The sequence below is a fragment of the Geotrypetes seraphini genome, chromosome 15 (assembly GCF_902459505.1).
Source record: "Geotrypetes seraphini chromosome 15, aGeoSer1.1, whole genome shotgun sequence".
In the NCBI taxonomy this organism is placed as follows: domain Eukaryota; kingdom Metazoa; phylum Chordata; class Amphibia; order Gymnophiona; family Dermophiidae; genus Geotrypetes; species Geotrypetes seraphini.
The window spans coordinates 12395267-12420726 of NC_047098.1; the positions used below are offsets into that span (position 1 = coordinate 12395267).

Here is a 25460-nt window from a genome sequence, read left to right on the forward strand (position 1 = left end):
AGGATTTCTGTAAATTTAGTTGCGTCATGCCAGACTTTACTTGGCTCTAAAGAAAACAAAAACAACCCCCCTCCCGCCATTCACAGATAAAGGCAAATGAGCTACTGTCCCATGCATTGATTTGGCAGCAGTGGCTTATTAAGGGTAGGAGGCACCTGAGGCGGTGGGGCCTTCCTCTCTACGCCCCTACTCCTCCCCCCCACTCCTCACTCCAAACTCCCTTCCCCACCCCGTACCTCTAAATCTTTGCCAGTGCGAGTGACTTTTCTCCAGCATACTCCTCGCACCAGTTTTGGATTTCCCTCTGACTTCACTTCCTGGCCCCTTGACCCGGAAGTGATTCGGAGGGGGAGCCAGGCTGGCGCGAGCAACAGGCAGGAGAAAGTTTCTTGCGCTAGCAAAGATCTACAGAGGTATGGGGGGGGGGGGGAAGAATGGCATGAGCGTGGAATGGGGCGGAGAGGTTCCGGCGCCCCCCCGACATGGCACCTGGGGCGGTCCACACTCCCTGCCCCCCTTACTACACCACAGTCTGGCAGTGATCTAAATGGAGAAAAGCATGGCTTCTATATGTCCTGGCAAGTCAAGGATTCTTACTGTAATTCTCTGAAGAGCACATCAAAGTACCGTATTTTTCGGACCATAAGACGCACCCATCTGTAGAGGAGGAAAAACCAAGGAAAAAAAAAAATTTGGTTCAGATTTTTTTTGTCTTGGTTTTTCCTCCTCTATACGTAGCTGCGTCTGGTGCTGGGAAGCCCAAAGCCCATAGCTCAAAGCCCGAAGCTGCCAGCAGCTTTCCCCCCCACCATACCTTTTTTAGTGGCAGTGGCCCAGGGCGGTCTCCAGGACGGCTGCCTTTGTCTTAGAAGAGCGATGGGGGTGGAAAAAGTGCATGTTATGGTCTGAAAAATACGGTAATTGGATTGACCGATTCTCATTTTATTAAAAAAAAAAATCTAAACAACGTTAGAACCTATTGTACTGGAATGTGACTCACCTTGAATTACTGGGAAAGGCATGGGCTAAACTTAAACTCTTCAGTGGCAAAAATGTATATTACTCACCAAACTGAGCCAAGATATAAGAAACAGGTCGTCTAGTTATCCTTCAACCAAGTGAGTGATGAACCTCTAACATCCAAACCCCCGCGTTCTACTGGTGTCTTTACTGGGGCAATGAACATCATCACTTAATTCAAGTACCTTTTTGAAAAGTCTCTTTATGATTAAAATCTAAATGATAAAAAGCAGCTTTAGTGAGTGACTATGAACCGATGATGATGTCCATCTCCGCTCGGACCAAAAATCTTTGGAGGCTGAACTGGGAGGGACTGGCAAAACACCAGTTCTACAAAGCTACCTATAGGTCAGTTTTTAGGATGACCCCCTTTCATTAATAGTCATGGTTTTTTTTTAAAGAAACAGGCCGATTTGCATTGACTATCTGTGTTGTTGGGTTTTTTTTTTTAAATTTATTCAGTTTTCTATACTGTTCTCCCAGGAGAGCTCAGAACGGTTTACTCAAGCAGTTTTCCCTCTCTGTCCCGGCGAGCTCACAATTTATCTAATGTACCTGGGGCAGTGGGGGGATTAAGTGACTTGCCCAGGGTCACAAGGAGCAGCGTGGGATTGAACCCACGACCTCAGGGTGCTGAGGCTGTAGCTTTAACCACTGCGCCACTCTAGAAATCAAAATGTAGTTACAGTGAGCTGAGTATAGGACAATCAAGCCATTGTGACATCACTGATGAGGTTGGCTCTTATTGGTGGAATGAGGCATTATGACGTCACAATACCAGCTCTGGTTAACAGAGGCTGAAGCTTTTCACACCATTCATTCAATTTTCTATACCGTTCTCCTAAGAAAAGTCTGAATAGTTTACATAAATTTATTCAGGTACTCAAGCATATTCCCTCTCTGTCTCGGTGGGCTCACAATCTATTTAATGTACCTGGGGCAATGGGGGATTAAGCGACTTGCCCAGGGTCACAAGGAGCAGCGTGGATTTGAACCCACAACCCCAGGGTGCTGAGGCTGTAGCTTTAACCACTGCGCCACACTCTCCCACACACTCTGTTTGTGTGGTCAACTATCACTTAAGTGCAGTTAAATTGGACAACGATAGAACTGAATGAAACCAAAGAAACTTTGCCCGGCACTGGCTTTGCTTTACAATTACTCGAGTTGCTATCTAATCACTGCCGACTTCTACGGTCTGTGCCCTGATCGAGGCTGGACAGATTTGGATGAACTAGAATCAGTGGCGTAGCGAGGGTGAGAACCGCCTGGGCTGCTGGTGCCCCTCTCCCACCCTCTTCTCCACCCCCCCCCCCACTTCCACACGCTCCTTCCCTGCCCCCCTCCTGCCTCATGCACACCACTTCCCTTCCCCTCCTTACTATGCCACTGACTGGAATGGGGCTTTAATGACAGCTTCAGTAGTTGGAGAACAAGGCCAGTGCTGGGCAGACATCTGTGGTCTATGTCCTGAAAATGGCTCCTGCCCCCGTGCAGATCACTCATCCAAAATGGCTGCCGTGAGTTCCATTCGTAATCTCTCGAGACTACGGGAACTCAGGGCAGCCATTTTTGGATGAGTGATCTGCATGGGGCAGGAGCGTAGGAAGATCGCTCCTGCCTCGAAAGACTGCTAGACCACCAGGTAAGGTCCGGGATGCCGGGGGGAAGGCAGGGGTGGGTCAGAGCCAGTCCAAAAGTTATTCGCGAATTTTCAATATTCGTGGGCTGGCCCTGCCCCTAACTCTCACGAATATTGAGGGAGGAGTGTACTACGAGTTTTCTTTTGTTGGGCAAACAAGTCTATCTGCTGTCATCTAATATGTTACTGTGTTACTATACCAAAGATGGTGTAAGGTTAAAAAAAAAGGAAAAGAAATGACAATTTTAATAGAAAAACAAAGAACAGGAAAAGAAGAAAGGAGTAAAAAAAAAAAAAAGGATCAACTAAAAATAATTAAAACAAAAAAACCAACCCAACCCAATAGACTAGTAATACATTCTCAAATATACGTATAGATACTTAAAATTCCAAACACTGAATATCAGTACTTAACCACTTAAGTATAGCTCCACCTCCAGACTTCCCACATAATCAACAGCTATAAGGTTAGTAGATACTTTCGGTGGTCATCCCATTAAGTGCTTCCAAATATCAACGGATGGCCCCGCACAAGGGATTTAACCACACAAGAGCCTCTCCTTGCTTAAATTGCTTTGAATATTGACCTCTTAGATTTTACACAGTTACAGCGGAATTGTTGACGCTAAAAAAAAAAATTTGAAGTATTCCTCCTGAGTCTACAGTGCATTAATTGGTAAGAGCGTCTCTTAATTTGCAGTAGGCCAGATTTTCTTAATTAGTACTCTGGGCCTATAAGCCTCTTCTCTAATAGAATAATTGTTTACTGCCATTCTGCTGACGTTTCCTCCGCTTCTTGGTTCGCTCCTTAATTATATATCCTCACTCACTTAACATGCTGAAATCTTTTTCTGCCAGAACACAGGCTGTAGACGTCAGGGGAATAGTTACGGTTACAACTGAAGTTTAGTTAACTTTGATATACCGCCCATCATGGATCGTTTGAGTGGTTTACAAAATATATAAAAAGAAAGAAGAGTGAAATTAACATTTACAAATTTACATCATATGAAAAGAAATAGAGAGTTACATTGCTTACTTTCTTCTTGCACAGCGAAGTGGCTGAAAGCATTGGTGTGGTCCTAAGGATCTAATTTAGGATCCCTTTTACTAAACTATGAGCGTTGGAAGCCACGCGCAGCATTCAGCGCGGCTCCCAGCGCTAACAAACGCTAACGCGGTTTAGTAAAAGGGGATTTTAGTGCAGTATATTAATTTGAATTAAATGCATAGTAAGTAAATAGACCCCACTGCAGATCGCTCACAGGAAATGGCTGGAGAGACTACGGGAGCTCAAGGCAGCCATTTCCTGTGAGCGATCTGCACGGAGCGGGAGCGTGGGAAGATCGCTTCTGCCTGAAAACCCGCTAGACCACCAGGTAATGCTTAAAGGGGGGGGCTTTCAGGGCTAAAAATAGCCGGGGGAAGCGGGGGATAAGGGCAGAACCGGCCCGAATATTAATCGCGGTTTTTCCATATTCACGGGCCGGCTCTGCCCCTAACCCCCGCGAATACGGAGGGGGAAGTGTAAAACATGATATTAATTTCATAGTAAACTTCCCTAAAGAGGGAACACTCTTGCCATTTTTTCGACTGAAGAATATGCTTCTGAAAGAAAATTCACAAGCTATTTCTAGCTCTTCAGGCCAAAGCGATGAAGGAGACCGAATTCTCCTCATCTAAGCAGCCATTAAATCGGAATTACTGTGTGCAGTGAGAATAGGTTCTGGCTTGTCAGAAGCTTTTGATATCCCTGCAGAGCACACAACCCACAACAAACATGTTTCCCTAACCCATCATTTGTCTTGTCATGTTCACGTACTTGTTATGAAACCAGAGGGGGCGAAATATCAAAAAACTTTAAAAAAAACCCCAAAAACCCCAAAAAACCCTTATGGGGGAAAATGGCCGACTGCTGCTTAAACACTCAGGATACATTTTTAAAAAGTTTTTATAGAATTATTTTATACAGTACATTAAACAATTTTTTTTAGGAAATAGTCTGCCAGTGCATATAAAACAATGTCCTCCTTATCTGTCTTTTCGAAAAGGCTTAAAAACCCATTTGCTTAGTACATACCTGACTAATGTTTAATCACTAAAGTATAAGCCCTTCCGTATTCATTGTTACTGCCTAGTATGTACATAACATTGCTTTGGACTCTTTTGGAGATCAGGAGGGCTACAAATGCCAACATTAGAATAGTTCCTTGCTTAGAAATCTATTTTATCCTTAAACAAGCTAGTTTGGACCACTAAACTTTACTTTTTCGAGGATAATCTCGGGGTTACCATATGCCTCCAGAAAAAGGAGGACGGATTGGGACATCTGGGCTTTACTTGCATTGCTTTCAAAGGAAGTAAGATTACAAAGAATCTGCCACACAAATCTGCTCCAAAGGTCATCCATTCTAATAAAATACCTTATTATTCCGATTAGAGAATGACACGGTGACATAATTCATCACCGTTCCTGTCCCCGCGGGAAACAATCCTGTGTCATTCTTACGTGTCTATCTCAACCTCAGTCCTTCTACACCAACATTCTTCAATGCAAGGCTTAAGGGTCTGTGGTTGAGCCAATTCATACTCTTGATTCTTCCCTCTTTCCTTGAATAATGACATCGAGATGGTTTCCCGCGGTTATCCACGGGGACGGTGATGAATTTTGTCACCGTATCATTCTCTAATTCCGATCTCATATTGTTGAATCTCAGCCGCCTTTCAAAGGGAACTTAAATGGCTTGCTATCCATCAGTCCATCCTCAACCCTGTCAAATGCCAAGCTATGTAGGCCCATAAAGAACCATGAGGAACCCTATAAGGTGGAGAATATTCAAAGGAATAGTTATCATCCCATAGCATAAGTTCTGGAATCCAAATAAGATTTCAACTAGGCCAAAGCCTTACTTACAACCCATCTGGCTCAATCTTTCCAAAAGAAAGTCATGATGATCAATAAGATCAAAGGTTTCAGAAAGGGCCAATAAAAGAAGACATGCTGATTTACCAACACACCATGCTTCTCAAACTGATGTTAAAACCCCCAACACTGCCACTTAAGTATTATAAACACTGTAGAACAATCATATAACAGAAATACAATACATCAATACAATACAAACAATGACATGATATAGTATGGAGAACATTCAAATAACAAAGGCCTAGATTCACTAAACTTGCAGACTGGATTGTTGTTGGGCAATTCTTGCCCGAGTTTTGCCGAGTGACCGATTCCCAACAGATTCTACATGCAAATGATCTGATCGGACGCACGCCCTATAGCGATCCCACGGATCGCTGTAAGATTGATCGAAATTCATGCGCAGAGTATCCTCGTTGGTTATTGATGTAGTTGACGCATGCGCTTGCTGTTCGCCCTTTATTACGTAGTTAGTGGGCGCAATTTATTCCCGCACATCATTGGCTGGTATCAAGTGCGCTGCCCGCCAAGCACAAGCGAGCTCAAAAGAAAGGGGGAGGGGTGGCTGCAGTGTACTTTTGCTGGCCCTACGAGTTGGACATTTTTAAAAAGAAATGATTTGTGACCAACGCAGTGAATTAGATTTTTGTGTAGCCAGACTAAAGGACATTTATCAAACAGAACATGCTTTAACCCCGCGGGTTCAAACCACGGGTTCACAATGCACTTTTTACAGAATATATAAAAAAAGGAATGAATTCTTACGCATATGTAAAGTTATTTTACAGTTTTATTTTTAATTTAAATGGTTGTTTTATATGGGGTTGTAACCTCGATACTGATATTTCAGGGCAGAAGAGTCAGCAAGGATAGTAAGCGACTGGTCTTCAGCAGTCGCTTCGTTTCGGATTGGCAAACCCAATTGGGGTTAATTCTTCTGCTTTTTTTTTTTTTTTTATTTATAAATTTAATAATTTAAAATATCAAATGATACCAAGGAAAAAAAAGGTTTCTTACACAAAGTTTTAACAATACTTATACAACACAAAAAATTCCTTTTCATGGGTGGATCGGATCGGGTAGGAGATTAATCGGACAGCAGTTTAGTGAATCAAAACAAAACAAAACAATGGATACTGTCCTTCAAACCTCCCTTGCACCCTGTATGGCTACACTACCCACACATAGCTTGCTATGACCCTGCCTGGTTAAACTCTAATAAGGTCCAGTGGGCCTCCCATTCCAGTCCCACCTCCTGAAGAAAATCTAAGATTTCCGGAGCTCCCACCAGCCTCCCTGTGAGCCCTGTAGAAGTCTCTGGTGGTCTAGCGAGAATATGGGCAGCAGCCATTTTGGATAGGAGGTCAGAGTCAGACCATGAGGGGCTTCTATAAATATAGCTCTGGGGGTGGGGGCCATGGAAATCTTTAGATTTTCTTTTGGGGGGACGGGAGGGGCGTCAAGCTGGAGAGGAAGTTCTGATGTTTGGGGGGAGATTAGGCTGGGGGTGCCAGTCTGACCTTTGTTTGTATGCGGGCTCTGGCCAATATTTGACTGGGACCCGCATAAAAGCACCGGTAGCCAATGTATCACAAATTAGCTACAGATGTCCAGTACTGGTACCCAGACATGGCCGGTACTGAATATCCAGGGCAAATTCTGCCCACGGTGGTCACCACTGTTTATAAAAACACTGACTACTGGATATAGACTAGCATTCAATTTGTTTAAAATCTGTTTCCTGTTAGTTTCTTGGGGTGTCCTCCAGTTATGATGAAGAACTAAAACGCAAACCTGCTCCCCCCAAACTTCAGTTATGATGAAGAATTAAAATGCAAACCTGCAGTTTCTCTTAATTTGCTTAGTTCTTCTACAGTGCAGTCATGCTTCCTGGAGTGAAAAGTGTCTGATAAATAACAGGGTGGGGACAACTTTGCCCCCAGGTAATTGGCTGTCTGGATATTTGTAAAAGCTAACCCTTCCCACGTGGCACATCTTAAGTGCAAAGGCTGCCCTCCCCACCCCCGCCACCCCCAATATAATGTCTGCGCAGAGACGTAGTCTTGTTTTGTAGTGAGATCTGAGGAAAGCTTCACTTTGTGCTTCTCCACGGTGCCCCTGCACACATGGATGCCGCAGGATTGTTACAACATCTTAACCAGACTTTGCCTTCAGGTCCCGGCTTGAATCGGAATGTGCAGGCTGGCAAACCCCGCCTCCCCCCCTTCCACCACACCCTGTTCACTTCTAGTCCTCACCTGCTGGTATAAAACCAAGGGAAGCAATCGTCTATGGCAAAACTGAAGCACTTGGGACGAATGCTCTTAATTCAGGACTGAATCATAAGCGAAGAATTCAGATTGTGGCTGTCCTGTAGGTTTGCACTGCAGTCTGCTTCTGTGTCTGACTCTGGGCTGGGCCTGGCGTGAGGAGAGGCTCTATGTGCACTGGAGCCCCATTGCTTGAGATCTGGAAGAGAATGGAAGCCTGAATAGTTTAGTTTATTAACTTCAATTCATATGTGGTCAATAAAATAACCAACAATACAAACCAAACATTAAAATACAACATAGAGAGATAATATCATCCGCAGTTATCATAAATAGAAAACAATGCTGACATCCTAACACCTTACTGGGTGATTTTCAGCCAGCAGCGGGCAGCCTGCTGATCACCCGCGGGACTCGGACCTCACAGATCTTAACCGCACGCCCTTAAAAATCTGCTCACCTCGGGGATGAGCGGGATCTGTGAGGTCCGAGGGAGTTAAAGCGAGGATCTTTGTGGTCCCAGGCACGCAGTTAAGATCCGCAAGGTCTGCAGCCAGTAAAGGTAGACGTTAAAAAGAGGATCTCGCGGACCCCCATAGAACTAAAAGTGCAGGGCCTTAAAAAGAAAGCGGCCTTGGCGTGGGGTCCGCATGGATCCTACTGCAGAGGGGGGTGTGGGGGGTAATATTACAGTCCGCCCTCTTTTGCCTCCCCCACAAGCCCCCCTTCCCAAACACCCAGCGATGCACAAAAGAGACCTCCGTTTCCACTCGCTAATTTCCGTAATTGTTGTGTGTGTGTGGTAATTGTTGTGCGTGTATTGTCCACACACAACACAGGCACAACAGCTTTTTAAAAAAAAAAAAAAAAAACCTGCAGCCCTGATGGCAGGGGGGCCCAAAATAAGGACCCTCTGACACCAAGCCCCCTGACACCAAGCTCCCCCTTCCGACCCCCTGACCACTCTCACTACCCCAAAACAAAATCCTGGTGGTCTAGTGGGCTGGAAGGGGTCAGGTTGGACCCCCCCTCATCTCAAGGACTCTCTGACATCGCCCCGCCCAGCCCCAATTACCTTTTGTGGAAAATCAGGCAGGAAGGATGTTCACTCCTTCCTGTCTGAAGGGCTGTCTCTTTAAAATGGCAGCCCTTCCCCCTCCCGGTTCATCCTGGCGGTGTTGGGGGTGGAGGGTCTTTAAGCTGGGGGGGGGTGTCTGACTTGACCTGATGCCCCCCCCTAGTCCACTAGACCCCCAGGATGTTGTTTTGAGGTGATGAGAGTGGTTAGGGGGATTGGAAGGAGGGAACTTGGTGTTGGGGGAGAGAGGGGGTAACATTTTCTTTGGCTCAAATTCTTCTAATGTGAGGATTAGAAGAATTAGAGCCAAAGAAAATGTTACCCATTTTGGATGACTGTTTATGAAATACAAAAGATGTGGTGTTAGGTATAATAATTACCACCCTGAGGGGTTCCTAGTTGGGTCTCGGCTCCTGAAGATGCTCTCGGGCGAAACATAGGCTGGTATTGAGGGGGGACACTGATGTGTTGATAAGTTTAGTCGATTTCATTGAAAGTGGATTTTATGATAATTAAAAAAAAAAAAAGGAACTGACAACATATTTCTACTTGAGAACATTGGAAACAGTCCGTTCGTCAACTGGATTGGACTGATGATGGACAAACATGCAATAAGTGGACTATGAGATGAGGAATTTTAAACACTTTAGAGGTTATTCTCATGGTGTGGGTAATGTAAAGTGCATTAGGTGATGTTTATATATAAATGTATTTAAAAATGTACAATAAATAAGGTTTGGATTTTACTATTAAGTATTTAAAGAGATCTATAAAAAGATAAGTAGCTTCATTTTTTTATTTATGTTTGGGATATTTGAAGCAAAAATATATTGCAGTGCCTGGGAGCCAACCTCAGCAGTGATGTCACAATGGCTTGATTAGATGGCAACTTCAGCAGTTGGAACCTAGGACAATACCAGGTGGACTTTACAGTCTACGACCCAGAAATAAGAGACAAGTTATTGAGACAAGTTGAGACCCAGACTCAAAGAAGAGACAAGTTAATTTAATCAGGTATTTTTAATTAGTATAGCTAATGGGCAGACTAGATGAACCGTTCAGGTCTTTTTCTGCCGTCATTTACTATGTTACCTGGCAGAAACCCAAAGAGTAGCAGCATTCCAGAGCTGAGATTGTGATGTCATAATGCCTCCTTCCACCAATGCCTAAGAGCCAACCTCAGTAGTGATGTCACAATGGCTTGATTAGATGGAACTTCAGCAGTTGGAACCTAGGACAATACCAGGTGGACTTTAGAGTCTATGACCCAGAAATATCAAAGAAGACACAAGTTAATTTAATCATGTATTTTTTTAATGGGTATAACTTATGGGCAGGCTGGATGGACCGTTCAGGTCTTTTATCTGCTGCCATTTACTATATGAACTCCAATTAACATTCAGTTATTAAATTAAGTTATGCATGCAGCTGACTTTTATTCTGTAAGCTGGCCTAGTAAGGAGGAGCAGGAGGTGCGGACTGTCCCGGGGGGCACCGGTGCCCCTACGCGTATCTCTTTAAAAGTTTGCTGGTGTGACCAGCATCTTTCACTTGATGCTCACGCTGGCCTCTGCTCCCTTCTGACATCATGTGCTGGACGCGGGACCAGGTCGTGACGTCAGAAGGGTGCCAAGGCTGGCGCGAGCAGCAGGTGGAAGGTGCTGCTGGTGCTGGCGAACATTTCAAGAGGTACACAGGGGCAGGGACGCTTGGCATTGCATGGAGGTCCCACAGCATGACAGTGTAGAGTGGGGGAGGGGCGTGGCGAGGAAGAGTGGGGGGCAGGCGCGGTGGGGAAGAATGGGGGGCAAACGACATGGCAATGCTGGGTGCCGCTGTCCTGGGCGTCACCCTTCCTCGCTTCACCACCGAATGATTGGATCCTTTTTGGGGGTGGGATATTGTGGTGCGTGAATTTGCATCGTGTGCTATCGTGGGCTTTCCAGTAAAAGTGCCTGAGGAAGACAGAGTGCATTTTGGGGCTACCACTTTTTCCGATTTCATGATCGTGGTCCTAATATCGCCGCTATCCATAGCAGCGCTGGTCACCCCTGAATCCAGATACTCAGCGCTGGGCGCTTTCTTGATAGCAGCAGAGAATATATCCAGGTTTATTTCAGCCACAGCAGTGGGCGTTAAAAAAACAAGCGAGGCTGAATAATGAGGAAGAATCAGGAGTAAGACCTTCATGAAAATGTAGGTGAAGAGTTCTATGAGAGCCCCAAAAAGTTTGAAGAGAGACATTGCGCTATTGAATTCTAGTTTCTGGACAATTATATCTTTCCCTGGGTTGTTGCGAGGTCGGTTTTATGGGAAGGTCTGCAGCCCCCTTCTCATTCTTGGGGTGAATTAGTCGCCCCTATTTCTGCACCCTCTGGGAATAAAAATTAGCTGGATTATTTGGACACCGTAGAAGGGACCAGATTTCCCTCTGTGGTCCTGCTCTGGATGCCAGTTCTCGGAAACCCGATGCTCAGACAGGTGTTTACCGATCCCTCTGCTCACCTGGGAGATGATGTATCTAGAAGAGCCCTGAAGGCTTAAGTTCCAGCCTTGACAGGCTAGAGGGAGGGAGGGAGGGAGGATGAGAGGAAAAATAGCAGAGAAGGCAGACTGCAAAGCCCAGAGCTGGAAGGCAACACTATACTTTTCAGTGTTGCTCATCTCCACCGCAGGCCTATAAATTATTACTCCTGTGAGCAAACGAAATGAGCCACTGCAAAGCAAATTAAAGGGGTGGGGTGTGTTGGGGGGGGGGGGGATCCTTACTCATCTGGAAGCCAGTGAAATGCCCTACCTGCTTCGTCAATATTTTGTCAGAGCAACAAATCCACACGGGCTCCTTTTGGAGAAATGAGTCAGCAAGCCTAGCTTGGCTTAGTCGCCTGCTTGGAGAGGGAAGCCGGCTTTTTCTTTAAGGATCTAGGGAAAGGGTTGGTGGTTTTTGGGGTTTTTTTTTTGTTGTTGTTGCCACGTCTTGCGGGGAGAAAAGCACATCTTTGCACTCGGAGGATTTGGTCGCCGTTTGACTGCACCGCTGTGCGGCCGATCTGACAGGGGCTTTGGGGGGGGAGGGGCTGCCCTTTGAGAGGTGAGTGCAAGCTCTTTGGGGGAAGGGATGGGACTAGAGATGGGTTTGTCACCCTGATCCTGGGCTATTGAAACGATAGAAATTCAGCCGGATCCTTTCCTGCTTTGATTTCTCCTTGTGATCTGTTCTCAGCTGGGAATGATTTTACTGGGTCTTGGATGCCTAGACTGGTTAGAGAAAAGTACACGAGCCAGCTGAATTATTTTGCACTTACAGAGAAGGTGAAATTGCATGCCGGATTTGTGTTTCGGGGGGGGGGTGGGGGGTGGAAAGGGACGTGGTGGTGCACAAATTTGCAGCTTGTGTTAACTTGGGGCTCCCCCCCCCCCAGGAAGATGGGGTGCATTTTATTTGCTCTTAAATATGTCCTCGCTGGCTCTTCGGTCGCTGATCGCCTGGTCAGTCTCATTTCCGGGCCGATTTCCGCACCGGGGCTTTGCATTGCACGCTGCTGCTTCCGACATGTGGGGCTTTTAACATCTGCTAGACAGATTCTTTTTCTTGCTTTGTCGCACAGAAGCCGTGTAGGTGGAAGTGCTGAAACCCCCCCCCCCCCAACAGTCTCTGTGATGCTCTTGTCCTAGGTGCGAGTTATGTGCGTTGACAGCAAAAGAACGATTGAATGAAAAATCGTCCTTTTGAGAATTTCCCGTAGTTTGTGATAAGGTTCTGGTTGATCGAGGGCCCCGAGAAGCTCATTGCACTGCTCTGTTGTCTCGAGGTGGGCACCTGAGCTCCAGTGGAAGAAAGTTGTTCTGGTTTTCTCTGAACTGTTTATGGCTGTGAGTGTTAGGAATTAAAGACTGTCTCCAGGGATTCCCAGTAGTGGAAGAAAACACTTTGCTTTGTTGCAATACTCAGGTGTGGCTTTCTAGTGCACTCACTGCCACTGAGTGAAGCCCTGACCAGTGTGTGAACTCTCGAATGCCCCGCTGCACTATAAAGCAGTGGTCTCAAACTCACGGCCCTCCAGGTACTATTTTGAGGCCCTCGGTATTTTTATCATAATCACAAAAGTAAAATAAAACAGTTTCTTGATCATATGTCTCTTTAGCTATAAATGGCAATATTGTTACTGTATTAAGACTTAGCCAAAAGGAAAGATTAATAAATTATAAAGTTTTACCTCATGCAAAATTGTCATTTCTTTAATAAGACATTAACTATTTTTTTTCTGAGGCCCTCCAACTACCTACATTACAAATCAAGAATGTGGCCCTGCAAAGGGTTTGAGTTGGAGATCACTGGCTAAACTATAACCATGGCATCCTGTTTGTCTTTGGGAAGCAGAGCTAAGATTGTGATGTCATAATGCCTCATTCCACCAATAAAAGCCAGCCTCATCAGTGATGTCACAATGGCTTGATTGTCCTGTTCTCCCCTCTGCCCTCCAACCCAGCCAACAGATTAGCTGTTCCCCTTAACTCAGTGGTCTCAAACTCACAGCCCGCCAGGTACTATTTTGAGGCCCTCGCTATGTTTATCATAATCACAAAAGTAAAATAAAACAGTTTCTTGATCATGTCTCTTTAGCTATAAATGACAATATTATTATTAAGACTTAGCCAAAAGGAAAGATTAATAAATTATAAGAGTTTTACCTCATGCAAAATTGTCATTTCTTTAATAAGACATTAACTATTTTTTTTCTGAGGCCCTCCAACTACCTACAAATCCAGAATGTGGCCCTGCAAAGGGTTTGAGTTGGAGACCACTGCTATAGAGGGATTTACCCCCACCTTTTTTTTCCTCCCTTTTTGTGCCCATATGGGGAGGATAGTTGCACCATTAAGGCAGCTGTTCAGTGAGTGGAGGATTACCAGTCTAATGGTTAATACAGTGAGATAAGAGCTTGGACCCCACTTCAGCTCCTTGTGACCCTGGGCAAGTCACCAAAACCCTCCGTTGCCTCCCTAAGGAGCAGGGGGAGGGGGGTGGCGGACCACCCAGGGCTCCGGCACCCCTACTACTCTTCGCCCCACTTCCCACTCCTCCCCCTGCCGTGCGCACACCTCTTCCCGTCCCTTTTTAATTTCGGCGCGAGAAACCACCAACTTGCTCCCTGTGTCGGCTTCGGCGCTCTATCTGACATCACTTCCGGGCTCTGCGCCTGGGATGTGACGTCGGAGAGAGCGCCGAAGCCGACGCAGGCAGAAAGTTGGTGGCTTCTCATGCCAATGTTAAAAAGGTACAGAGAAAGAAGGCGTGCGGTGGGGAGGGACGACACCCACCCTCACAATGCCACTGCTACACCTTAGATCAGTGTATCGCAAACTGTGCGCCGCGGCACGTCCTGTATGAGATCTCCCCATGCCGGCACCTCTTCTCTCTGCCGGCCCTTCTCTCTAGCGCAGGTCCTTCTCTCAGCACAAGGCCCGTTTGAAGGGCCTTTGTGCATGCGCTGACGTTGGTGCGTGACATCATCAATCTGACGCCAGCGCACTTCCGGGTGTCTCGAGCCAGGGACACTAGGTTTAGTGTGCCCCAGCTCGAAAAAGTTTGCGAGACCTTGCCATAGATTGGAAGCCCACTAGGGACCAAGAGCGTACCTGCATGTGCTGTGTACATCGAGTAGACCTATAGAAATGATTAGTAATAGTAGGTTTTCCGATATAGCTTTCTCACGGAGTGATGTGACACAGGGACAAATTTTTTTCCCGGCCCCGCAAGTTTTGGCCCTGCCCATACCCCTGCCCCATTCCTGTAAGCTCTGCCTTAACCGCACAAATCTCGAACGCTTATGATTTTAAAGTGTTTGAGGCTTGTGCAGATGAGGACGGAGCTTAGGCATTGGTGGAATGAGGCATTATGACATCACAATCCGAGCTCTAGAATGTTGCTACTTATGATTTTAAAGTGTTTGAGGCTTGTGCAGGTGAGGACGGAGCTTAGGCATTGGTGGAATGAGGCATTATGACATCACAATCCGAGCTCTAGAATGTTGCTACTTCTGATTTTAAAGTGTTTGAGGCTCATGCAAGTGAGGGTGGAGCTTAGGCATTGGTGGAATGAGGCATTATGACATCACAATCTGAGCTGTATTTTAAAGTGTTTGAGGCTTGTGCAGATGAGGATGGAGCTTAGGAGTTGGTGGAATGAGGCATTATGACATCACAATGTGAGCCCTAGAATGTTGCTACTTATGATTTGAAAATGTTTGAGGCTTATGCAGATGAGGACAGACCTTGCAGGAACGGGGCAGGGCCAGGAAAAGAACTCATGGGGACAGGAAAATGAGTTCCCTTGGGGACGGGGAAAAATTTGTCCCCATGTCATTCTCTAGTTAAGACTACTCTGATGACAGGAAAATACTGTCAGTTACAACAGTCCTAAATATTATTATAGTTAAGCCATGTGCATTACACAAGAGCATGCTGTCCTCCACATATCCATCATTAAATAAAAAGCAAATGACGTTGCTAGCTGGGTCCCTCTAATGTTTTGTGGGACTATATAAAGGTGAGATGCTGACCGCTCATTGGCATGCAGCCTACTGGGTTTAGAGCTCTGGGTTGAGGCACTTTTTAGAGGGAAGGAGTGAGTGACCCAGTAATGGGTGGAGGGCAAGAAACTGCACAGGTGAGGATGGCATGAGAAGGCTCTGTCACGACAGCGCCGGACTGGGACATTTTTGCTGCCCGTTCAACTCAGTGAACTGATAGCCCACAAGTATTTAGGTCAAGAATTAAATGATTCAAAGTCAAATATAGGACATCGGAGCAAATCTGGTGCAGCAGGTTTAGGTTTGGTTTCATTAATTTACTGGGCAAATAAGGTCATAATTCTGAATCTCAGCACAGGTTTGTAGGGCACAGAACGTTTGCTCACCTAATTTACTGGAACAGATTAGAGCAGTGTTCTTCAACCTTTTGACACCTATGGACCGGCGGAAATAAAATAATTATTTTGTGGACCGGCACCGGTCCGCAGACCGGCAGTTGAAGAACACCGGGTTAAGTCGTGCCCATCTCCACCCAATCTCCGCCCCAGACCCCGCCCCCATAATTGTACTAATTGTAACACCATTTTTTTTCATCCATTTTTCATATATACACACATACAATATAATCGTATTAACAACACATAATGGTTAACCACAAAATTAAAATACACAAAGCACACTGTATGCTTTTCAGCATTCATTCCTACCAGAAAAGAGATAACCCCAAACAAATGCAGAACCAAAAACCAAAGTACTAATATTCACAAACAAACCCTAAGATGCAAGACTCTGCAAGCAGAACAACCCCAGAGGAAAGGAAACAAATGAATTTCTTCCTGAACAGACAAATCAACCACTAAATAAAAAAAAAAATAAAAGCATTCTCCCTACCGTTATTGTCTCTCTCCCTCCATGCTGTGCCTTGCCTTCTGGCCTGCCCCCCGGTGTTATCTTTGGGCTGATCCACTGTGCGATCAACGCAGCGTCTTCGGGCCGGCTCCCTGAGTGCTGCATTGCACAAAGCTGTGGGCAGCGGCTCCTCACGCGCATCCCGCACCTCATCTGGAAGCCTTCCCTCTGCAGCACTCAGGGAGCCAGCCCAAAGACGCCGCATTGATCGCACCGTGGACTGGTGGCTGAAGAACACTGTCTTCTGCCAGATGGAGGTGCTGGCCCTGTGGACCGGCAGAAAATTTCTGCGGACCAGCGGTTGAAGGACACTGCTCTAAGTGTTTAGACACCCAGGGTAGGGTTACCATAAGTCTGGAAAAACCCGGACATATCCTCTTTTTAGAGGACTGTCCTGGTGCCGGTAGGGATTTCCAAAACCCAGCAGTTTGTCCGGGTTTTGGAAATCCTGAGCTCAGAGACCGCTACTGGAAGCCTCTTCCGTGAACAGTGATCTCAATCCCATTTGTCACCGGCTTCTCCCCTTTCCCACTCTCCCCCCCTCCACACTAGATCTCACACTCGCTAGCGCGTACCAACCCTTCCTTCTGTCTTACCACTACCCCTGCTAAATCTCAGTTATAGTTTTTCCCCTCGCCCCCCCCCTCTTCATCGCTTGTAATTTTTTTTGTTACAATTCTATAATTTTGTAGTTTTGACAGTTCTGTAACTTCGTTACAATTCTGTAAATTTGTAATTTTGTCAATATATTGTAAATCCGTGTATCACCGCGGACCGTAATTAATGAATGTGAACCGCCTAGAACTTTTTGGGTATGGCGGTATACAAGAATAAAATTATTATTATTATTATTATTATTATGTGCATGCACGGCCATTATATGTCATACGCATGTGCATGTCTGTGATGTCATTGTGCCGACGTCCGCACATGTATGAAGGCTTCCAAATGTGACCTTTGAACTCGGGGAGGGTTCAATAGTCCTCAGCAGTGCGTTTGACCTAGTAGACCACGAAATCATGCTTCTTTGCCTTGATGCAATGGGAATCTCAGGAAAGGTAAAGAAATGGTTCCAAGAATTCCTAACAAACGGATCCTACCGAGTAGCCAGCAATGGAAATCACTCCAACCCATGGAATAACCAGTTAGGGGTACCCCAAGGCTCCCCTCTATCGCCTACATTATTCAACGTTTACATAGCATCCTTAGATCACCGACTACAAAAATTAAACTTAAAACACTACATATACGCAGACGATATATCTATCCTAATCCCCTTAAATGACATCTCAACTGAAATTATTGACATCCTTTCACACACAATGAGAGAAATTGAAAAATGGCCCACCAACTTCAAACTGAAACTAAACACAGAGAAAACAAAAGTCTTCTCGGCAAGCCCCAACGACAAAATAACGAGAACATCATTCAAAATAAACAACCACGAATATCTGATTTCCAAAACCTGGCTTTGTCTTTCGGCAGCTCTGACCCTAATTAACCTCTCTCTATCTACATCGACCTTCCTAAGGATCTTTGGTGTTTGTCGCATCCTTTCTTGAACTCAAATACTGTTTTTGGGAAGATACTTGCTTGGGGAAGGTACTTTATCCCATTAGTGACCTTCCACTGAAGAAATGCTTTCCTTATGTTACTCCTGCCGACCCTTCTAGGCTTGCAATAAGGACCTTCACAGCTATACTAAATTATTCACAGCTAAAGCTAGTTGGGCCCTGCTGTAATATCAATTCACTTTTACCCAATCACCCTCCCCTCAACATTTCCTCAAGTGACGTGACCTCACAGATGAGTGTCGGGAGCAGAATGTCTGCAAACAGAGCTTCCACGCTGTCTCCGGCCCGGTGTGTTTGTACTAGTTTCATTCATACGGTGAACTGTGCCGACTGCATGACCTTGGTTGAGAATTTTGTGCCGCTGCTTAGAGAGGCCTCTCGGTGGAAGTCAAGTTTGGATAGGCTGTTTACACAGCTGCAGCGGGGGCTGACATGGCAGAGACAGCTGCTTCCAGCCAACTCCTGTGCAGATGTGGAAACCGTACACCCCATGTCTGCGCTCGTTGCACGGAATTTTAACTCAGTGAAAAATAGGGTCTTTGATAAAATGCACTCTGTGATGGATTATATTGCATCCACTGGGATAATATTTGCAAAAAGAAAATGAGCAGTTAGAAGAAAAACATGTTTGCAGTGGGGTTTCCGTAATATAAGCACTAGACCTGTGATGTCCCATTTTGCACAGGGGCTCTGTGTGGCAAATGGAACATCCAGGTTCTCATTTCCCTAGTATTTTACAAAAGGCTGATGGGCTCAAGGTGTAGCCCTTTGTAAAATACTGATAAGGACAGCAGCAAATGAACGAATAGTGGGAACAGCGATTTTGCAAAAATACTCGTAGAAAAAAGAGTGATATCACTCGGCAGCTTCCATCTGAAAGAGCTGATGATTACACTATATGACATCATTTATGTTCCTATATGACATCATTTATGCAATAAGTGCAATTTCCTAATTGCTCATGCCTAAAAAGTATAGAAAATGTCTGTTATTTCCTTAAAACTTTGCTTTTGTGACCAGGATAGTCAAATTTTGCAATTTACCTATTTAAAATGTGAAAATGCCAAATTTTCAATTTTTCATTACATGACATTAGGGATTTCTATTCCGCCATTACCTTGTGGTTCAAGGCGGATTACAAAAGAGTTAAAGAGGGTGTTTTACAAAAAGATTTCTGGTCCTTTTTAGGGGGGAAAAAGAGTAGAGCAGGTTGATTTGGGGGTTCAGGGGGTTAGAGGGATGAAAGAAGGAAGCTTGAAAGGTTAGGACTTTCACAGGGATTTTTTTGAAAAGTATAGTCTTTATTTCTTTTCTGAAAGTTTTGTAATCTGGGGTCGTTATCAGAAGGTTGGCGATTTGGTTGTCTATTTTTGCTGCTTGAGTGGCTAGGAGGCCATCATATAGGTTTTTTTCCATTTAACTTCTTTGATTGGCGGGTGTATGAATGGGGTGTGAGTTTTCCTATGTCTGGTTGAGGTGGTTTGGATGAGGCGATTGTTCAAGTAGGTTGGGCTATCTCAGTTTAAAGTTTTAAATAGTAGACAGTAGAATTTGAATAGTATTCTTGCTGGAATTGGAAGCCAGTGAAAGTTGAGGTGTGCCTCTGTGATGTGGTCATGTTTCCTCAATAAGTAGATGAGTCTTAGAGCTGTGTTTTGAATTGTAGTTGTTTCGTTATTGTAGCAGAGCACGGGAGATAGGGGATGTTGCAATAGTCTACTCTAGTAGTCCTAGTAATTGGCTGTAGTCTAGTAATTGGCAATAGTCTAGTAGTCCTGTGATTGGCTGCAGTCAGCCGATGTGAGAACTGACTGCAGCCAATCACAGAGCGGCACAGGACCAGGCAGGAAGCGCAAAGGTCGCGCTCCTGCATTGTTCACCGCTCTGCAACTGAAAGGCAGCCGTCCAGCAGGAGACTGCGCTGGACCACCACCTGTTAAAAGGTACCGGGAGGGGGGGGCTGCTTCTTTCGGCTGCAGGCTTCTTTGGGCTACTGGCTTCCCAGCACCAGACCACCAGATGCACCTATGTGTAGAGGAGGAAAAACCATAAGAACATAAGCAGTGCCTCTGCTGGGTCAGACCAGGGGTCCATCGTGCCCAGCAGTCCGCTCATGCGGCGGCCCAACAGATCCAGGACCTGTGTAACAATCCTTTATCTATACCCCTCTATCCCCTTTTCCTTCAGAAAAATGTCCAATCCCTTCTTGAACCCCAGTACCGTACTCTGTCCTTTCATGCCCTCTGGAAGCGCATTCCAGGTGTCCACCTCCCATTGAGTGAAGAAGAACTTCCTAGCATTGGTTTTGAATTTGTCCCCTTTCAACTTTTCCGAATGCCCTCTCCTTTTTGTAGTATTCGAGAGTTTGAAGAATCTATCCCTCTCCACTTTCTCTATGCTCTTCGTGATCTTATAGGTCTCAATCATATCCCCTCTAAGTCTCCGCTTCTCCAGGGAAAAGAGCCCCAGTTTCTCCAATCTTTCAGTGTATGAAAGGTTTTCCATACCTTTTATCAAATGTGTTGCTCTCTTCTGAACCCTCTCGAGTATCACCATATCCTTTTTAAGGTACGGCGACCAATATTGGACGCAGTACTCCAGATGCGGACGTACCATCGCCCGATACAACAGCGAACCAAATTCTGAACCAAATTTTTTTTCTTGGTTTTTCCTCCTCTACAGGTGGGTGCATCTTATGGTCAGGTGCGTCTTAAAGAGCGAAAAATACGGTATATTTTAAGTCATGTTCACAAATTGGCCCCCAGACGTAGTCTCCCATCAAGTTCTCATTATATTGTCCTTAGTAGTGGTGTTCAAAGTCCAGTATATCCTGGTGGAAGCACTCACATTGCTCCTCCTAATGTCTCCTTGAATATTTCAAGATGAGCATCAAGGACATGGACTTTGAGAGACATCCTGTAATTCTTTACCGGATTCTCGACCAACTCCACATAGCGCTGAGTAAGCCAGTGGAAGAGACAGGTACTTGTTCTCGTTATGGAACAGTATGGCTTTGATGCTCCTTACTGTCCCAAAGGCTCACAATCTAGCTAAAGTACCTGAGAAAACAATTTATGAATAGTAAAGATATAAAATATAAAGACAGAGGTAGAGATAGAGACAGATATGAATATTCCAACAAGTATTCAATAAATAAAACTTTGAACAGTTTAGGTATGGCCAGTAGGAAAAAGGAGGTATCGGTGCCCCTATGTAAGACTCTGGTGAGACCTAATTTAGAATATTGTGTACAATTCTGGAGGCCGCACCTTCAAAAAGATATAAAAAGGATGGATTTGGTCCAGAGGAAGGCTACTAAAATGGTGCATGGGGATAGACCTCCGTGGGGTAGCAATTTGTTGATCTTTCTGAGGTCCGTTAGTATTATGAGTAGATACCATAAATGCTTTTAAGTCTAAATGGTCATATATGTTAAAATCCTGTATCTGTAAAACATTGAGAGACCCCTTGGGTAAGTCCTGGGGGAGAGGTGGGGAAGGGGCAGGGTATGGGAGGTTGTTGCTCTGAGGAGTGTATTTTGAGAGGTAACCTCTTGGGAATTTGATGCAGGGGTGAAAGGGATGATCAGATGAGTGGGTAACTTTGGTAAGGGGGGAGATTTGATGCAGGGGATAACCTTTTAGGGCAGGGGTGGGCAACTGCGGTCCTCGAGGGCAGAATCCAGTCGGGTTTTCCCCAATGCATATTCTTTGGGGAAATCCTGAAAACCCGACTGGATTCCGGCCCTCGAGGACCGGAGTTGCCCACCCCTGTTTTAGGGGGATTGGGTGGGGTTGAGCTGTTTGAGGGATTGGATCAGAGGGAATGATTGGAGGAGATAAGCTGCCACAAACATTCTCTTTGGATTTTTTTTTTTTTCTTTGCTCTGGAATTGCGTTGCATGCTTTAGCGCGCTGCGCAGGGGCACCCATGCTATATCTCAGACCATGTTCTGTGGGTAAGTGTAAGGCAGATGCTTGGCGTGCCCTCTGTATTTTTCGCTTGGGCTGCGCTCTTATTGAACTGTAGCTATTGCGGTTAAAGTGCGGTAAATGCAAAATTTCCTGCACTTTTAATACAAAGGTTCCCCCTCAAAATATTTTTCTGTAAAGCGTGTTTAATGAAACATGATAATGTTACTTAGGCCTCATCTGAACAGCCTTCGGATTAGGAATATTCCGGGACAATTGAACAAGAGCAACCCCTCCCCCTCTGCGGAAAACGCAGCAGCATCTGTTCCTGGTGCAAAAAAAAAAAAAAAAAAAGCGCACAGCTTATGCTTCCCTTCTTGACTTGAACTTTTGTGATTGCTCGAATCCCTGGGTCTGCACAAAGCGGCAAGGGGGGGGGGTGGGGGGGTGAGGAAGGACAGAGATAACCATTCCGCCAAGAAAACGAAAGCAATTTATGAGGTAACTGCCTCAGTCCTCGCATCTCTCAGCACTTTGCAGAGGCTGCCATGGGAACAGAGAGCAAGAGGAGGTTTGAAATCATTTATCCGAGAATCTGTTTTTATTTTTTTTTCCCCTTTCCTTTCTTTAAAGTTTATATTGATGTGCTTGTAGGCACCTTGGTTGTAGGGACTCGGGGCAAGATTCTCAGAAAACCGCGTTAAAAAGCGACGGTCTGGCTAGCGCAGCCGTTTTTTGACAGCAAATTTTAAAAAAGCGAGACATTCTCCCAAAATCGCGCACGCAAATGATGTCGGCGGACAGCAGCGAAGATTCGCTCAATTTACACGCATCGAGTCGCTGCTGCTAGTGACCGGCACATGCGCGGAATATACAAGGCAAGAGGCGTGAAGGTGCGCATGTCCCGGGAAAGCAGCGCAACCACCATCCACATTTTAACACAGATCACGAGCGGCTGAGAAACGCTTCTAAACCACGGGTGTTCGAATTCTGGAATCGCGGGACAAATCCCAGCATGCTTTGTGAAGTTTTCCTGCCGTAAAGCATCAGTGGCGCCATATAAGCCATAAGCGGTGTGTCAATCATACAAGAGCTGCTGGTCGAATGGAAGGGAAAGGAGGGGAGAAGCAATGTCGACTTTTATCAATCGCGCATAAAACACGCTTTTCTCTCAAAAAAAACCTACTATAATTCAGGTAAATGTTGTAATTCGTTTTTAATGTAAAATTTAATCGTGACCCACAGCCAGAAACACAGCAATGTTGGCTTTTAACAAGCGCGCATAAAACATGCCTGTCTTTTCCAAAAACTCAAAAGAAGCGTGATTTTAATACCCTGCACTAAATATATAGATACTATAGATCAGTGGTTCTTAACCTTGTTGGAGGTACTGAACCCCACCAGTTTCATATGCGTGTTCACCGAACCCTTCTTTATTCCCTTAGTTTTGCCGGAGCTAGACTAGAATTACTCAACTTGGCGTTGCAAATCATGCAATTAGGACGCTGACTCTCATCACGTTCCGTTATACATGTGAATCCATATTGTACATATTCGTCCGACCACTTTCGTATTTTGCTCGACATAGTTAGTGAGGGATTAAAATATTAAGATAGGTATCGCACGACGTACCATCATGACAGTTACAATTCGACTACTGTGCGCATCAAATCCCCTGCAGCACAGATAGGCCAAGCGATGTTGCGTGATCACCTGCAGCCAATTATAGACAAGCGGGGCGTATCATCACGAATCATAAGCGCTTCGGTCACGTTCAATCATCTATCAGTTAAATCACAAATTTTGATCAGGAATTGATTGATGTATATAAGGCGTTAGTTACAGATTGATAGATCAAGAACCCGAGTACACGATCAGTCTTGATCAAAATCAATGAATAACTGATAGATGATTGAACGTGACCGAAGCGCTATATGAGTCGGAGGTGTGTTTTGACCTCCGCCGAACCCGCGAGACTGACTCACCGAACCCCTGGGGTTCGGTCGAACCCAGGTTAAGAACCACTGCTATAGATACACATTTTTTTCATTAGCCACAGTCAAAACGCAAGTGCGGGCACTGTAACGGCACCCAGTTGCTGCTTTTTGTCTCCAAAAGCTGCCGCCGCTCTTTGAAAATGCCTTGGCGATTTTTAAGAATCCACCAGAGGGCTCATTTCAATGTTGAAGAGCACATTTGCACGCCATTGTTGGAGACTGCTAGAAACCTCGCTAAAGACGGAGATAATCCGTTCTTTAAATATCTTTATTCATTTTAAAACCAAAAATAAGTGCAACATATTTTACAGACATTTTACACTTTAACAGCACTTAAAATCAGTCAAAATTATATTCTATGACAAATACATATATCATCCCCCCCCCGTCTACATATCCAAAAATTGCTTTCTAGATTTAAAAATATCTTCCCACCCCCCTCCGTTTTGATAATCGGCCGCTAAAATGCGTGCAGGTTAAACCGCCGGAAAACAGTTTAGTGACGGCGTTAAAAGTTTTCAGAATCTTGCCGTCAGGGAAAATAAAAGCACCTGAGTTTTGCTGTGGGGAGGAGAGGGGATGGTTAGGAAGAACCTTATGGACAGCTGTCCAAATGAAGACTTACGGCCTCTTTTACAAAGCCTCGCGGCAACGGCCCCGAAGCCCTTTAAATCTCTATGGGCTCCGGGGCCATTAGCGCAGAGCAGCCGCTAGCGCAGCTTTGTAAAAGAGGCCGTTACTCTTTAGGGCGAGAGTGTGTGTGGGGTGGGGGGGGGGGGAGGGTTAGTTACCACCTTTGGGTCTGACCACTGCCTTTGCCCTGTAAGGAAGTTTGCTAAGTGGGGTTCATAGACAAAATCGCGCGAGACAACGGCGCGCAGACAACTGAGCACAAGGTTGACGGCGCGCTGAAGAAAAGCACTATTTTAAAGGGTTCCGATGGGGGGTGTTGGTGGGGAACCCCCCTATTTTACTTAACAGACATCGCGCTGGCGTTGTGGGGGGTTTGGGGGGTTGTAACCCCCCTCATTATACTTGAAACCAAACTTTTTGCCTGTTTTTTAGGGAAAAAGTTCAGTTTTAAGTATAATGTGGGGGGTACAACCCCCCAAACCCCCCACAACGGCAGTGCAATATCTGTTAAGTAAAGTGGGGGGGTTCCCCCCACACCCCCCGTCGGAGCCCTTTAAAATAGTGCTTTTCTTCGGCGCGCCGTCAACCTTGCGCTCAGTTGTCGGCGCGCCGTTGTCTCGCGCGATTTAGTCCCGTCACCCTAAGTGGTTACTATCCAGCAGTGACATTTGATATACAGGCAGTCACTGAGTTATAGACACCCGACTTAAGTACGGCTCATACTTAAGAACTCGGTTGCGGCTTAATTTGATTTCACTAAGCAGTATTTCCAGTGGCATAAATTCCTCCATTTTTACTGCAATAGATTCAGGAGTGATGCATGACAACATTAAGAAGAGTGTGTGGGTGTGCATACTGTACCTTAGAGGGAACGCTGGTAGGGGCAGCAAGAATCTTAAAATTTGTATGTTCCGAGTTACATACAAATCTGATTTAAGAACAGCTTGAAAAGCGTAACTCGTTCTTA

At 45.4% G+C, this 25460-nt stretch overlaps 1 protein-coding gene across 3 annotated transcripts in view; it reads left to right on the forward strand.

Moving 5' to 3' along the window:
• PLEKHG5 (pleckstrin homology and RhoGEF domain containing G5) overlaps nucleotides 1-25460 on the forward strand; it is a 252202-nt gene that overhangs the window by 85544 nt on the left and 141198 nt on the right. The window lies entirely within an intron of this gene.